The sequence below is a fragment of the Pteropus vampyrus genome, unplaced genomic scaffold (genome assembly GCF_000151845.1).
Source record: "Pteropus vampyrus isolate Shadow unplaced genomic scaffold, Pvam_2.0 Scaffold120, whole genome shotgun sequence".
Lineage (NCBI taxonomy): Eukaryota > Metazoa > Chordata > Mammalia > Chiroptera > Pteropodidae > Pteropus > Pteropus vampyrus.
The window spans coordinates 3,849,879-3,865,925 of record NW_011888901.1 but is presented as its reverse complement, the minus strand read 5'-3'; positions in this window follow the sequence as shown (position 1 = coordinate 3,865,925).

Below are 16,047 nucleotides of genomic sequence, written 5' to 3'. Positions count from 1 at the left end.
TTTTTTTTTTAAACAAACACACATTAATTTTGTAATATAAATAATTTTTGGAAGGAAAAAAACCCCATCTGTCTGTCCTTTTCCCAGAGTGCTGAAAATCTAGTGAAGTACCGTACATGAAAGCCCTTGGTCTTATACAAATGCGTGCATGGTTATTAATTCTACTCCTTCTGTGACCATTGGCCTCCTTTGCTCTGGACCCCCCACCCTCATGCCTTCTCATCTCTCACTTTCTCTCCGGCACCTTTCCCTCCAGTTCCTCTTATCCTTTACAGCTTTTCTTGTTCTTGTAGATTGTATGTGACAGAGATGACAGGTTGAAGGAGGAGGATGAGTCTTAGACCTATTCTAGTTCTCTGTTCCCCACTTCTCCCTCTTCAAGTTCTGCCCAGAAAAGGACACAACTGGAAGACACATCTGCAGATTCCCTATGGCTGCCCTCCCAACCCCTCACCATTTCCCTGGGCCACATCAGGAAGTCTCTGGATGTTCCTGGCCTGCAGCACATGTGCTCCAGAGCCCTCTGCTCACCAGGATGCCTATGTCAAGAGCCCCCACAGCTCCTTACAGCTGCCACAAATAGCCCCTTCCCCAGAGCAGGGCAGGAGCAGCGCCCAGCACTGCCAATGCGGCCGAAGCCCTCAGGATTTGCTGTGTGGCGCTGAGCTCAGAGCTGACAGATGGAGTCATATGGGCAAACTAATTACATTTTTCATTTTTGTTCCTGGGCATTTGTGAGTCTGCAGGAGCTTAATTTATGTATTAATTACACCTCAGAGCTAAACGAGGGGGCTGGAGTTCCTCTGACAGCCGTTGCATTTTATTAGGAAACATTGCACACACATTTGGCTTCATACAGAAACAGCTACTAAAGCTCTCTTCTGGGGAGCTGGGGGGCCTCGGGGGCAGAACTCACCGGGCAGCGCAGGTTGGTGGCCCATATGGAGCAGCTTTAGGCCAGGCTTCCATTCAGCCTTGTGGGCAGACTTTCGAACCATCTGATTAACTTGCTCAACTCCCCTGCCACACCTTCTCTGCTGAAGGGAGACAGCCCCTTGGCTGCACCCCCACAGCCCCAGCTCTCTCGGCTGTTGTGTGGGTTCCTCCCCAATTGGGTGTGGGATAATTGTGCTTCATTGAGCCTCTATCTTCCTGTCATAGCCTAGCAGTGAGGCCATCAACCTGTGGATAGAGGCTGGGACTTCTGGAAGGGATTTCTCTCGAAGGGTCTCCTGCAAGTGAGCCGTACAGGTGAGAATAGACCATGGTAAGGGAAGAAGAGAGGAGCCAGCTTTCTTCTCTTGAGTCTGGACTTGGTGGGGTCTGGTATGCTCAGTGGTGGGGCTAGGCTGGGCAGAGCCCTTGCAAGTGTCTAAGAAGTTGGCAGGAAGAAAGCCATGTTTTTGTAGCCATACTATAAGGGCTCAGGGTTTCTTAATCCTCCTTTCTTGTCACTAAACCCATTCATGAGGGCTCCATCCTCATGTCCTCCTCTAATTTCAACCGCATCCCAACTGAGGATTCTCTCAGTTCTTGACAGAAGCTCATAGTGTTACTGTCCTGTATTATGGGGGTGAGAATTTGGGGAAAATGTCCTGGATCTACTATTTGGCCAAGTTTTATGAGGGAAGCAGTACCAAAGGCCATGGTTGGCAGGGGGGTGGGGGGTGGGGTGGGGAAGTGTTGCTATCAAAATGATCACCAGAGGAAAGGATAGAAATAAGGGCTTGGTTGGGCTGCACCCTTCTACCTCAGAGCCCCCTGCAGGGCCAATCTTGGAGGGTCTACATCTGGAGGAAGCACTTCTAAAAAGGGCTCAAGACAGACCCTCAGTCTCTCTAGTAGCTATGGTCTGAAAGACAAGTGCCCTGGCTTGGCCAGACAGTGGCAGCTTTGAATGTTGAACTAAGAGGTCTAACTGGTGTGCCTGCCACTGGCCTGATGGTGGCCCGGCCATCTGCACCCACCTCCTGTCCCTTTCCTATTGCTCCGGCTCTTTCACAAGTCAGTAGATGGCAGGCCTATTTCATGTAGCAGATGTAGGCTTATGGAAGTTGGCACACTGAGAGGTGACTCTGAACAGTAAGTTTAGAGGAGTTTTGATATTCATGAGTGCCTTCTCAAGAGCAAGTAGTGTGTGGGGGGCTCACCTACTCAAATTTGAGTTCTCTGAGGGCAGGACTTTTTCTCTGCTTCATTCACTGTGTTCCAAGAACCTAAAAAGATAGCAGGCATAGAGCAGGTGATCACAGTGATCATTCAGTGAGCACCTATGGAGGTAGTGTTGGGAAGGTTGGCTACAGCTGCTCCCAAATCATCCTTTGGGCAAAACAAATGGGAGGCAGACAAGTCTGAGGGAGGCTCGAGCACGTGCCCAAAGTCACAAGCTAAGTAGAGGCCAGGCTGGTCCAGGAATGATTCTAATGGGAGCCTAATTTTTATCCTCTAATTTGCTGTTTTTGTCAGCTCAGGCTGCAATAACAAAATACCATAAACTGGGTGGCTTATAAACAACAGAATGTATTTTTCACAGTTCTGGAGGCTGGGAAGTTCAAGATTAAGACGCTGGCAGATCCTGTATCTGGTGAAAGCTCTTCCGGGTTGCAGACTGCTAACTTCTTGTATCTTCACAAGATAGGGAGCAGAGAAGAGGCAAGCTCTCTTGTGACTCTTCTAAGGGCACTAAACCCATTCATGAGGGCTCCATCCTCATGTCCTCCTCTAATTTCAACCGCATCCCAAAGACCCTACCTCCTAGTGCCATCACATTGGTGGGTAGGGTTCCAACACATGAAGTTTTGGGGGGATATGTTCAGTCCACAACACTTGCTTCTGTTATTCAGACCCAAGCCATCATGTTTATGGCTGCAGCCTCCAACCAGCTGAGCTAATTGGTAAGAAATCTACTTTGCCCTATGCCGTGGGTGATGTTCAGACGTTTTGTGCCTCCAAGATGACTCGATACATGATAATTCCTATTAGTGGGATTCCATCACCCAAGTGAAGTTTTTGGTTCTTTCGTTTACCAGGTGAAGATTGTAGGAAGTCTGAGAGGAGAGAATGACCACCCACAGGGGCACTGACAAGTTGAGGGCTGAAGAGGGGCTTGGCTTCTGCTTCATGGAATTGTCCACTGCAAGCTCACTCTGGGGAGGGGCTTGGAGGCTTTCTTCCTGCTTACTGCATTCAGTGTGCCTGCTATGGGCTGCCATGCAAGCTGGTCTGTGCAGGAAGCATGAGGGGTCTGAGAGGGGGTGGCGAGAGTAGTAGTCTCCTCAGGAAACAAGCTAGATCTCCCTCAGAGGCCTTGTGATCACCCAGTCATCAGATTTCCCTCTTCCACTCAATAGGTAGCTTTCAGGTGGGATGAAAGCCTAGTGGGGCTTGTACTGCTGTGATCATCCCGAAACCAGGCACCTGATGAGTCACCACCTGGGGCAAGGAGAATGTGCTGACTGTTGGCCTCTCCACAAGGACCTGGACATAGCGAGTCCTGACACCTTTACCCTCAAGAACCTTCAGCTTGCAGACACCTGCTTTCTCTGATTTCTTCCCTAGAGCCTCAAGCTCTGATGCCAGCCTTCTCAATACAGGATGGCTGGAGCCTGTGTGATCTTTCTGGGGAGAGCGCAGCCTGCCGGATAGGTGGCAAACATGTTTGACAGATAGCGCTCTGGAACCAGGCTGTCCGAATGCATTTGTCTCGTCCCCTCGAATCCAGCCAGTCTAGGAGATAAGTTTAACTCTTCCTGACAGAATCAGTTCAGCCTTGTCCTCTGAGCAGGGCCCAGGGTGGGCAGGGGGCTGGCTGGGGCTGGCTTGGCTCTCTGACCATTGCCACCAGGGTCCTGCTGGCTGAGGGATGACACATGGGGAGCCCTGGTGGGCCCAGCAGACAGGTTCCAGCCCAGTGGACAGAGCTAGAGCCAGGAGAGGGACAGAAGCAGCCTGCCTCTGTGGCTTCTCCCAAACCCAAGGCAAAAAGTAGGGAGGGGAACAGGGAGGGAGCCTGGTTTATTTTCTTCCATTCCCATCTCTGTTCCTATTCTGAGGCCCAACTCTTGTGACAAGCCCATGTTTTTTAGAATCAGACACATACGGCTGGGTTTGAATTCTGAGGTTATAGGCTGGAGGAGAGGGGTTTTGTTGGGCTCCTTTGAGAGTGCTCTGTGAGTCTGATCCTCCCACTCCAAACAGACTTACCTTTGGGAAGAATGCTGTTTCTTCTGCATTTGAATAACACTCTAGGGTGTCCAGCTGCCAATGCTGAAAGCCCTCTGCTCTTGGCCCATGCCCCCTTGTTAAAGCTTTGTGTCTCCAGGTTCTTTAAGAAATTGCAAATTCGAAATGATTGTGAAAGCTCATTTTTTTCTTGGTAGGACAGAGAAAGGGACCCCACACTGTGGAGCCACTTGGGGGTGCGTGGGAGGGAGTTGGGTAGCACTATTCAGGAAAGGGAAGCAGGCTTGTGCCCAGCATGATCAGCCTGTCTCCATGTCTGGTTTCTAGACTGTGGAAAGGAGAATAAAGGGCCATGGAAGGCCTCACTTTGGGGTCTTTCTGAATGTCGGAAAACAGGGTCAGGCCACTGAGATGCAAAGAGAGTCTCTCTGGGCCAAAGCCAACTGTTTCTCCTGCTCAAAACCCCACTTCAGCATAGGGGCCAAATGACAGACTAGGGAGCTGGTTGGGAGCTGGAGTTCTGCTTTGGTCATGGAAAGAAGGGAAGGCTTGTTGGGGGCGCTCAGAGAGCCTGAGACACTTCTGGGAGTTTAAAGAGAGGCAGGTGGAAGCCCGTGAACTGCCATCCCTTGGAGGATCAGAGGACAGCTGAGATACAAATTCCTGACCTAAAAGGATTATAAGTGTAATGTTCTCTCCATCACTATCCACAAAACAGCAAGCTATAAATGTGTGTGCGCTACCTTACGCAGTCCTGCACCTCGAGGGAGCAGAGCTTGAGAGAGGAGTGCAGGAGGGAGGAGGTCATTTGGGAGGTGAGGCAAGGAAGGGGAGTGGGGAATTGAGAGTGGCTGGGAAAGATATGCAAATGCATTTGAAGTTTTCCTTCTTAAAGGAGGATTTATATGCCAGGTCTCTTGGCTGTCCACTTGGCTGCTCCAAGGAGTCTTTGATTTCAGGGCTTTTCTGGTCTCCTGGGCAAAGGAGCAGAGTGCAGAGTGGGTCCCAGCAGCCAGACAGCCCTTTCTGCACCTGGCACATGGAGATGCACATGATGGTAGTTGGAAGGATGGCCTGCATGCACCACCAAGATGATATGGGCCAAATGATGAGATGTTTGCCGTAACACTATATAGTCCTATTGTCCAGATAATGAACCTGGCTCATAGACGTCTCTTGTCCAAGGTCCCCCAGCTGGACTCTGACTCCGAAGCCTGTGCTCTTTCTACTCTAACCCCAGCACATTTTATTCTCCTCTAAGATGCTGCCATGGAGACAGAAGTCTCTGTATCCTCTCTACCAGCCAGTGCCTACTATGTCTCAGGCATGAGGTTGGTGCCCAGTAAGTGGCAAATAGAAAGGTTATTTCTGGCCTCTAATATCAGATTGCAGACAGATAGGCCTCATCAGGGCCATTGATATGGACCTGGAAAAATGGTGAGAATCAAATTTTCTTTTAAATGAACCAGGGAGCTCACTGTTAAAGGGATGGACCTGGAATTTCTTTTTTGAAAAGAAGGGTATTTTCTATCTGTATTATGCATTGTGCTCCCTTAAATTCATATGTTGACATCTCAACCCCCAGTGCCTCAGAATGTGACAGTATTTGGAGATAGGGTCTGTAAAGTGTAATTGATTATGGTTAATTAAGATCATATAGATGGGCCTTAATCCAAGAAGACTACCCTTATAAGAAGAGATTAAGATGCAGACAAAGGAAAGGCCATGTGAAGATAACATAGAGAAGACAGCCAAGGGGACTTGTAGCTTCCTGAGATGTGAGAAAATAAATTTCTGTTGTTTGAGCCACCTAGTCTGTGGTATTTGTTACAGCAGCCTGAGCCGAATAATATAATCTAGGCTGTTTCGCCAGTCAAGAGTTTATATAGATGTTTGAGCTTAAAGATAACTTAAACATGACCCCTTTTGCCTTTTTCTTTTTTTTCTTACCGAGAAGGCCATAGACCCAGGGAGGAGGCATGATGTACTCAAATGCATGTAGAGTTAGGGGCAGAGCAGGAACTAATTTTCCCATAACCTAGGTATGCTTAAAGCAAGGTACATCTCTCCCACCCCTCACCTGCCCACTGCTCTGGTATATAACGTGTCTAGACTTGAAGGTTTAAAGACCTTTGGGTGTCCCCCATCTGCCATGAGTCAGGGAGTTGGACCTCCATGACATCGGGAGGCCTGATCCATCTCCCTTAGGAAAAATACCACACAACCACCTTTTTGTTGACACCGCCAGACCTATGTCAGTGCTCTCATTTCCTACTGTGAGGAGGAGGCTCGGGGCCAGGCTCAGTTTTCTGGACTGTGAAATGGGGAAATGCAGCAGCAAGAAGTTGATGGAGGCCTTGTCATGTGGACCTGAAGGATCTCAGGTTGGGGGGAGTTGCTGACAGAGAGGGTGGTCCAGCATCATCACAGGGAGACCGAGTGACTCTCCTCCAGGCCCAGTCTTATGTCTCAAATGGAGACCATGACATCTAGTATCATAGCGTGATGGCAATGCTCTCTACCTGCCAGAGGTTTGTGAGGATGGACTGTGATGGCCATTGAAAGTTGCTTCTGATTGTCCAAACCCCTGGGAATGCAGCAAAAAGGATGTTAAAGGCTACACATAGAACTGGGTTTAAATACTACTTGTGCTACTGAGGTGCCCAGTGACCTTGGGAATTTGCTTAGCCTCTCTGAGCTTCAGATTCTTCTCTTGTGAAATGGAGCTAATTACATGTTTCTGGAGGGTTTCTTATGAGGATTACATAAGAAAACAGGCCACATGGCTGATGTCTCCAAAGGGCTGTATGCACACCTTGCCCCTTCCCTTTGTACCTTCAAACCCTGTTATGATTTTGTTGAAAGATGTGGAATTTCAACACTGACCCCCTCTGGCTGTAATACTGTTGGGGCGGATGCCTCTTCATTCCCAGGAATGGGCCTATGCTAATGTGGGCGATGCCTATGCTGTTCCCTCTAGATCCCAGAGCCTTTCTGTTACTGGTGAGCTGGGTTTCTTTGTCCCTAAAGGCCATTTTATGAGTCGCATAAACAGGGACATGGCAGGGGTCCTTTGGAACAAAAATTTCCCCTTATCCGTAAAGGGTCCAACCCTCCACTTCCCACATCAATGAGGGCCCGGGTTGACCAGGATTTGGCAGAGGCTGGTTTCCACTTTCAGCATTGCTGATAGGCTCCTTCATACTCCTTTTCACTCCTACCTTATTCTTACCAACTGGAAGTAATTCTCCTTCTCTCTCTGCCTTCCATATTTTACCATACTGTGGGGTTCAAGATCCCCTCTCCTTAATGCCTCATGCCTTTGCCCATGATTTTCTGAGACCTGGAATGCCCTTCTTCTGGTTTACAAAACCCAGATCAGATGTCCCCTTTTCTGTGAGAACCCTTCCCTCCTCCCCAGACAGAACCAAAGCCCCTCGCTTCTGTGGCCTGATCTAGATGAACCTGAGCAAGAACAACGGATTAGACAGTAATTACAGCCCACTGCCACCAGGAGGTGGCCGCACAGAAAGAGTCAAGAGGTTTCACTCCTAAGGTCTTGTAGTGGTCAGAACTCCAAGTAGAAAGTGACCCTGGACCACAGGCACAGTAGCTGGAACGTCAGTAGACACTGTCATCAGGCAGAGAGACAGTGGCTGTGGCCCCACCAGTATTTGGAGCAGTTCACAGAATAACTGATAAAGACTGAAGGCTTCTTGCTTCCCTTCCCTGAAGAGGGGCTGATGCAGAATGTGCCCAGTCAGGATGTCATCAAGGTTTCTCAACAGAGAGGGTAGGTCATGATGCCTAAAACACGCTTTTGCTTCTTCATAAAGTCCCCAGCTAAGGGTCCTGATAAAGTCTACCTGGCAATTAGAATCAAGATTCTGATCTGCAATGGGCAGACTCCTCCCCAAATTCCGTCCTGAAGAAGCTCTTGTCTCTCTGGGGGAAGGCTGCGCCTGATGTGTACTTCTCAGAGGCTCTTGTCCACTACTTGTCTGTTACCCCTGCCAGGCGGGGGCCCCTCAAGACCATATATCGTTTACTCTCATGTCCCAGGTGAGGCCTGGCCCAAGTTCGTGTCCTGTAAATGCCTCATGGAACCCCCTCAGAGCTTACCACATTTCCTGTGGGCACATTTTCTGTGCATGCCTTCTAGCCACACGCTTCTATTTCTTTCCTCCTTAACCAGAGGACTGTGTCTTTGCCTGTGGGTACACTGGGGAAGCCCAGATGACCCATATAAGAGAGGCGAGGGGGCAGCACCCTGGTCAAGGCTCTGAATGAGAGGCAGAGCAGGCCTCATTGAGCACTGGTGGAATTAATGGAGTGAGTCCACACTTACCCGCTCCCGAACAAGTCCCCTCCTTCCATGTTAAACTCTCCAGACCTCCCTTGTCTTCTCCATGAGTGGTATGATGATTAGCCTTATGTGTCACCTTGGTTAGACTATAGTCCCCAGTTCTTCAATCAAATACTAATCTAGCTGTTGATGTGAAGGTTATTTTGCAGATGTGATTAATGTCTATAATAAGTTGACTTTAAAGAGAGGCGATCGCCTTGATAATTTGTGTGGGCATGATTCAATCAGTTGAAAGACCTTAAGAACAGAGGTGAGGCTCCCATGAGGAGAAATTCTACCTGTGGACAGACAGCAGCTTCCAGCTCTGCCAGAGGGTTCTATCCTGCCTTTCCTCATGCCTGCCCTGTGGGTTTTGGACTTGCCTGGTTGGCACGCACAGTCATGGAAGGCAATTTCTTGCAACAAATCCATTAATATGCATCTCTTACTGGTTCTTGTTTCTCTGGTGGAAGTCTACCTGTTCCAGGTGAGCTGGGAAAGCTCCCTGTGCTGGGAAGGGGAGGATAAACCAGTGTGATAGAACAGTTTTGATATCAGGACACTAACTGTATGGCAGGCAGCGTGCTAAGACTTTCATCATATTTAACCTTCTGAGCATCATATATCATAGGTACTATTATTAATCCCATTTTATAGATGAAACAACTGAGGCACAGAGGAGTTAGGTTACATGACACAGCTTACTGTGAGACAGAATCAGAAACTCCTGGCTCCAGAGCACAAGTTCCTTACCCTTTTTGTGACAACAACTCCTTTCGCAGCCTGGTGAAGCCATGGATCCCTCCACACTTTAACAAAGAAAATAATTTTTAAAAACAATTATCGAAATATCTTAAACACAAATTTATAATATGGTGATACATGTACTGTTTTATTAATGCATTTCATTAACTAGACAAGCAAGGGTCTACACATCATGTGACTACATGTCACATCTGTAATTACTATACTATACTATACCATGAAAATACCTGTGATTCTTCTTGGTGACAAAGTTACAAGTATTGCTAATACTACATATGATTCCTTGCTTATTTTCCTAATGGAAGGAAATGCTAAATATCAGCTAGAGTGATAATAAAAATTAGTTTCTTCCTCATTCGGATCCCCTGAATGAGCCCTATTTGAGGACAGACTTCACCACCCACTGTGGTTCCTGCTTTGCAGGGCTGACAATAGAGCAAGTTCATGGATGTGAGTGAAACCCTGGCACACAGTAGGCACACAACAGATATGCCGTCCTCTCTCTCCACTTCAGGAATCAGATGAGCAAGAGGAAAGAGGATCCCAGAGGAAGACACAGTCAGCTGGAGTAACCCTGTGACAAGCTCAGCCCCAGTGCCTGGGCCTACTCTCATTCCCTACACGTCCCTGGCGTCACAGGGATGCCTGGCCTTGTAGCCCTCTCACTGTTTCTTTCAGAGACAGAGGCCATGGCCGCTAGTGTTTCTCGCAGACCTTTCTCATGTTTGTGTCAACATGGGACACACTCAACCAGCTGGCTCACCCTCCTGCATGCAGAGTAGCTTTGCTGACTGGCAGCAGAGGATCAGGTGGAGCCATCTTCAGATAGAGAGCCAGTCAGGGGCCAAGGAGAGGTAGGCTAGTCCAAATTCTCTCCGACTCCCAGGTGCCTGGAGAGGGAGCCTCATGAACAACAGCCAGGAAGGCTCTCTGTGCCCACATCCACTTCCCCCACCCCAAAACATTCAGGCCAGCCCTGATGAAAATAAATCTCCCAGCATGACAGCCAGATTTTAGCCCTAGCCTCACTCCTACCTCTACCCACTCTACCCTCTTCCCTTTTTGTGTTACTTCTCTCACTATGAGAAGATGGGAAAGAGGGAACTAAAATGCTCTGAGTGTTTATTATATGGCAGGCACCTTGAACACACGGTGTCATCTACTCCTCCAGCACTCTATGAAGTGCTACTATGACATCAATTTGACTGTGAGAAAACTCAAGTTTGAAGGGGCTGTCACCCAGCAGTAAGAGGCCAGAATCTGAACCCAGCACTCATGCCAAGATCCATCTTTTTCCCACTTCACTTGCTGCTTTGCTCTGGTCAGACTTTACCCAGCTCCCAGGTGGCACAGTGCATCTTTCATCATTTAGAAATCCTGTATCATACTAATTCAGACTACAGTGTTAGTGACTCAATAAGTTATCTTCTGCTAGGGTATATGTATTTTAAGAGGGCTTCAGGACGATAGCTGTGCTCAACTCTCAGGGAAAGGTTCTATAGTGTGGCACATGGACTGAGCAGGGTCTTTTGGGGTTTTGGAGGACAGAAAATGTATGTGAGACCTGGGTTGGGTCCGGCGGAGCTACGAGCCTGGAGACTAGTGTTGGGCAGGTGGGTTGGTAGAGACTACCATGACCAACTCCACTTGAAACACTATTTTGATTGAGCTGCCTCAACAGGTCCCACCTTCTAGCCTCAGGTTCCCGTGAGAAAACTATGCTGGCCTCTGAGGAAGCCCCCTTCCTCTGGGAGGGCCACTGAACCCATAGCCCAGAGCTATGATTTCATTTTTGCTTTCACTGAAAGGAGGGGAGGAAAGAGCAGGAGATGCACCTCCACTCCTTGGCTTTGGGATTAGCTGAGTGACTGGAGGACTGGAGCCGTGGCCCAGGAGAGAATGTTTCTGTTCCTTCTCTGCCTCCTAGGATCTGCCCTGGGTGATTCTCACTCTACTCTCATCCCTGCCTCTGAATAAACACAGCTAAAGTGATTATACACATCTGACAGAGGAGGAAACTGAGGCCTGGAGAGGGGGAGTGACTGTAGATTCTTATGGGACAAGGACTTGCAGGAGGGAGCACAGTGGAATGGAGAAGAGCTTCCTTTGGTGACATTAATTCCTTACCCTCATATTTGAAAGGCACAAGCTTTAAGAAGTTTCCCTCATCTTGATGCATGTTCCAGAATCTTGCATGGAGTTTACAGGCCAGTCAGGTTGGGTGTACTTAGGGGACAACTATCAGGGAATTCGAAATTGAGATGTTATCATAGTCCTGCCCCTATCTCTTGCAAATCCCTAGATTCTGCTTTCCTTTTCTTCTCTTTCCTTCACCCAGAAAAGCCCAGGGTATGTACATGCATGTGTGTGTATGGCTGGTGGTGGTGAAGGAATGGGCAGGGTTGACATCCATCTCCAATCCTTCCTCAGACCCCCAAAAGTAAAGAGTATTGCTAACTTTTTAAGATGAGAAACACGTTTCAGGAAGAGACGTGACTTGCTCAAGGTCACACAGCTGGTAAGTGGAGGAGATAAGAACCATGAGCCATTCAAGCTTTTCACCTCACCATGCTAGTGGATGGTGGAGGACGTCACATGTCACCCTTCCTAGGCATCATACAAGCATGCACGATTAGTTAAATATGTCTATGATGAGCACTAAGAGTGTCCTGGGCATTGTGTATGCACTGGGGCCACAGAGATAAATAGATTGTAGTTCTTGCCCTTGAAGAGCATGTAGCATACTGGGGAACAGAGACACATAAAGTAATTGTTACCATTTACTATGACAAATTCTCTAATCAAAGGCAACTCCAAGCCAAAATGTTCTAAGTTTTTAGAGAGTGACTAACTCCTGCTTGAGAGATTCACAGAAGGCTTCTCCTAGGAGAAAGGCTTTGAGTTTGGTTTTGAAGCCTAAAAGGGATTCATTAGGAGTTTGAAGTTGTGAGAAGGACGTTCTAGGCAGGGAAAATGAAACAGCTTGTGTAAAGGCTGTGTGGCATTTCTGTGGGAGCCTTCCAGAGACATTGCCTTAACTCAGCATTTTCCAGATTGGGTTTCACAAATATTAATATCTCTGCTAATAATAATGTTAGGCAATAGTTTTCTAAGGCTGACTATATGCCATGAATTCTTCTAAGAGCTCACCACATTTAACTCATTTAACTTTCACAATAACACTATGAAGGAGATACTACTATTATCCCCATTTCATAGATGAGGAGACAGTGGCACAGAGAGATTAAGAAAGTTGCTCGAGGCAGCACAGCTAGTTAATGACAGAGATGAGTTTGAAACTTCTAGAATCTATGCTCTATATACTCTATGACTACATGAAATCTGGCCAGATATGTAAGTGAAACCACACAATGATTATTAACATAGTAAAGATTCTGAAAAGTGCATCAGTGAAACAAACATACACTGTAAATTTCTTGACCCAGAGTTTTCCAAACCAATTTTACTTGGGAATACTCTTTTTTCTTTCGAGTATGAGCTCATAGAAAACCCTTTAAGAATTGCTGTTTTGTTCCTAAGAGTGGCTCTAATGGAGGCTGGACCTTTGGTTGAGGGGTGGGGACGGGAAGGCTTTTCTGGTTCCTGATGACCCTGAGTCAAGCTAGTGGCCATCTTCTCACACAGCTGCAGACCTCCCTAAATGAATCTGCCAGGACTATATGCTCCTTCCACATCTTTACAATACAAACACGTCAAACAGATTTTAATCTGGAGGAAGCAGTTTTGATGCTGTCAAAGCTGCACTTTTAGCCTTGTGCTTGTTTTTTCTCTCCTGACTGGGAGGAAAAGTGGCTGTCGCAGAGGGTGAGTGTTTGCCTCATTATAGCTGTGTTTCACGGGAAGTGTGTATGTGTGTGTGTGTGCGTGCGTGCGTGCGTGTGTGTGTGTGTGTGTGTGTGTGTGTGGCCAGTGGGTACACAGAGTGAGTAGCCAAGAGGAAGGAAGGTAGAGAGCCAGAGAGGAAAGTATAGCTCTTCTCAACTATTCAATCCAGCCAGGCAGGGGTGTCTCTTGTGTAGGGGTGAGGCTGGGAGAGGGAGGGCATACGTAAAGTGTCTGACACTTCCACACAGAGCTATGACCTCACATCAAAGCCTGGGAACATGAGTTAATGCTTGGATTTCTGAAACTCGATCCCTTCCTGCCAAGGGAAGTCAGGCAGCCACAGTCATTAGCACCACGGACAGCGACAGGCCTGCCAGGTGCGCCCTGGAGAGCAGAAAGGGCTGGATTTCTCTCAAGAAGCAGACGCTGGTGGAGCTGTTTTGATAAGATCACGGGGGTATTTTTGCACTGCACAGACAGATGGGGTCTTAGCTAAACTTACTGTCATCTAAACTCCTTTCTCCCTCTCTTCCCTTCCATGCATATCCCATCAAATAGATACAGGGTCCCAGAGAAAAGAAACACTTGCCAGGGACCCACAAGACGATCGCAAGACGAGGGTGATGGTACCAGAAGATATATCCATGTTCCAGAAATGCACAGAGATGGCAGAGGTTCCAGGAGCACTGTGACACTGTATTGTTTGATGCCCTGCCTTGTCTCTGTCTTCAGGGCCAGTAAGGGTCTTCAGTGTTAAATGTGGAGTAGCTGCAACATTAATGTTGGAGCAGTGAGAAAGGGCTCTGCTCCACGGCCATGTTCTTCATCTGCATGAACAACAGGCTGAGTCTCCCTCTAGGGGAGATCTTTATGGTCTTGAATGAACTTGTGAATCAAAAACCTGCTTCCCTCAGCATTCAATAGGTATGTTTTCAGGGCATAGAAACTTGCATTATTAACAGCATAACATAAGCACAGTCCTGCAAAACAAATGAATAAACAAACAAATAAACAAGAAGCCACACTCCTCTGGTGGTGTCTGGGGCTGTTGTGGCTTGCTGTGCTTCCCAGAAAAGAAACACTCAGCACTGGGCTTTCCTGTCTCATTCTGCTCCATCCCACAAATGCATGCTGAGGGTCCAGTCCCAGGGCCAGTTCTATGGGATGAGGAGTCCAAATGGTAGGATCTTTGAAGAATGTACAGTGTACTAGAGGGGAAAAAATCACTCTGAAGTACAGGATACTTCAAGGGCCATCTGAGATTGTCACTCATCACATGTGTCACCCCAGCCCTGAGGCATAGGTGATGCTCTGGTGAGGCAAGGTCCATGTTGGAGGATATTATCAGGAAGGCCAAAGAGGAAGTTGGAAAAGTAATCTGTGTACACTTACTCAGCCAGCAAGGGCAGGGTGTTTTGTTTTTAGCCGAATCTCCCATATCTTGTTTCTAGAAGGTGCTCAATATATGCTCCATGGATAAATAATGAAACTATACCACTTTGCCTGCTAAAGGAAACTGTATCACCCTGCCTGAGAAAGCAGGGTAGGCAGAGTGACTTGAATGGCTGGCACACTGTGGGGATAAGACTGACTCAGTGCGGGGGAGTCCCAGCTTAAAATACTTATAACCTGGGGTTTCTGAAAGAGCCATGTTTGGAAGTTGGGTGCATTGTAGGGGCCTTGGGCCCCGAAGAAAGCAGACCAGCAGACCAGTCAGCTACAGACCCACAGCTCTGTCAAGACCGAGCCAGAACCAACTCCTCAGAAGAGTGATAATTAGGGCTCCAGCCACAGTCTCCTAGAGCTGGACAAGGGCTTTCAGGGACTGGCTGACCCTCTCAACTCAAACATGTCGCTTCTGCTGCTTCCAGGCTAATGGGCCTGGCGGGCACTTTCTCACCGGCTTCTGAATAGGGCTGCCTGAATATATTCAGGGGCAGGAGTGTTATCTCCCACTTCTTTCAGCTGTGAGCTCTCAGGAGTTAGAGCTGGAAATGGAAAGGAGCCCTCAGGTCACAGTGGCCCAGCCTCTCAGAACAGTGAGAGCTTTGTACTCAGTCTTGCTCCTGCCTGAGAGGACTGAAAAGGAAGTGGTACCCACACCCCATAGCATGCCAAGTCCAGTGCCCAGCACAGAGCAGAAAACATTATTTCTCTTTTCTTTCTTTCAAAGCAATCACTCAATAAACACAGTGAAAGACTGAGGGGCTGGGGCTAGATATTGAAAGAGAGGCGAAGGGCAAGGCCTACTATAATAGTTGCAGAATTTCCCCAAAATGATGCATAAAGATAATGAAACTGGAGGGCGGAGTAATCAATATTTGTGGGGAGTGGATGCTTGATGGGAAATAATGTGGCATGAGCAACTTACTGTCTCCACCAGCCCTTCAGAGACCTCACTGCTCTGTATAGACCAGCCTCTTTACTGTTCCCCAAACACCTTTTGGTGAATGACTCGACCCATCATCTACCCAGATCTCTTGCTGGTTCAAATGTCACCTGTCCTTTAAGATTATGCTCTGTCTTTTCATCCTGGGACAGATTTCCTCAAGTGCTGTGGTCACAACAACCTGCTTTTAGTAGCCTCTTCCCGTCTATCCTTTTCTACACAACATAAATAGATATCTTACATGTCTGCTCACATGCTTTCTATTTATTAGTCCTGTCCCTCCAACTAGACCATAAACTATTTAACAAGGCCATCATCTTGAATCCTCCCTCTAATGCCCTTACCTGAGCACCACATTATGCATATGGTAGGTGCTCAATAAGATTCTTACTGTGAGAATGAATGAGAAAATAAATAAATGAATAAGGAAAGAAGGAAGAAAGGAAGGGAGGGAGAGAAGGAGGGAAGGAGGGAAGGAAGAAGGAAGGGAGGGAGAGAAGGAGGGAAGGAGGGAAGGAAG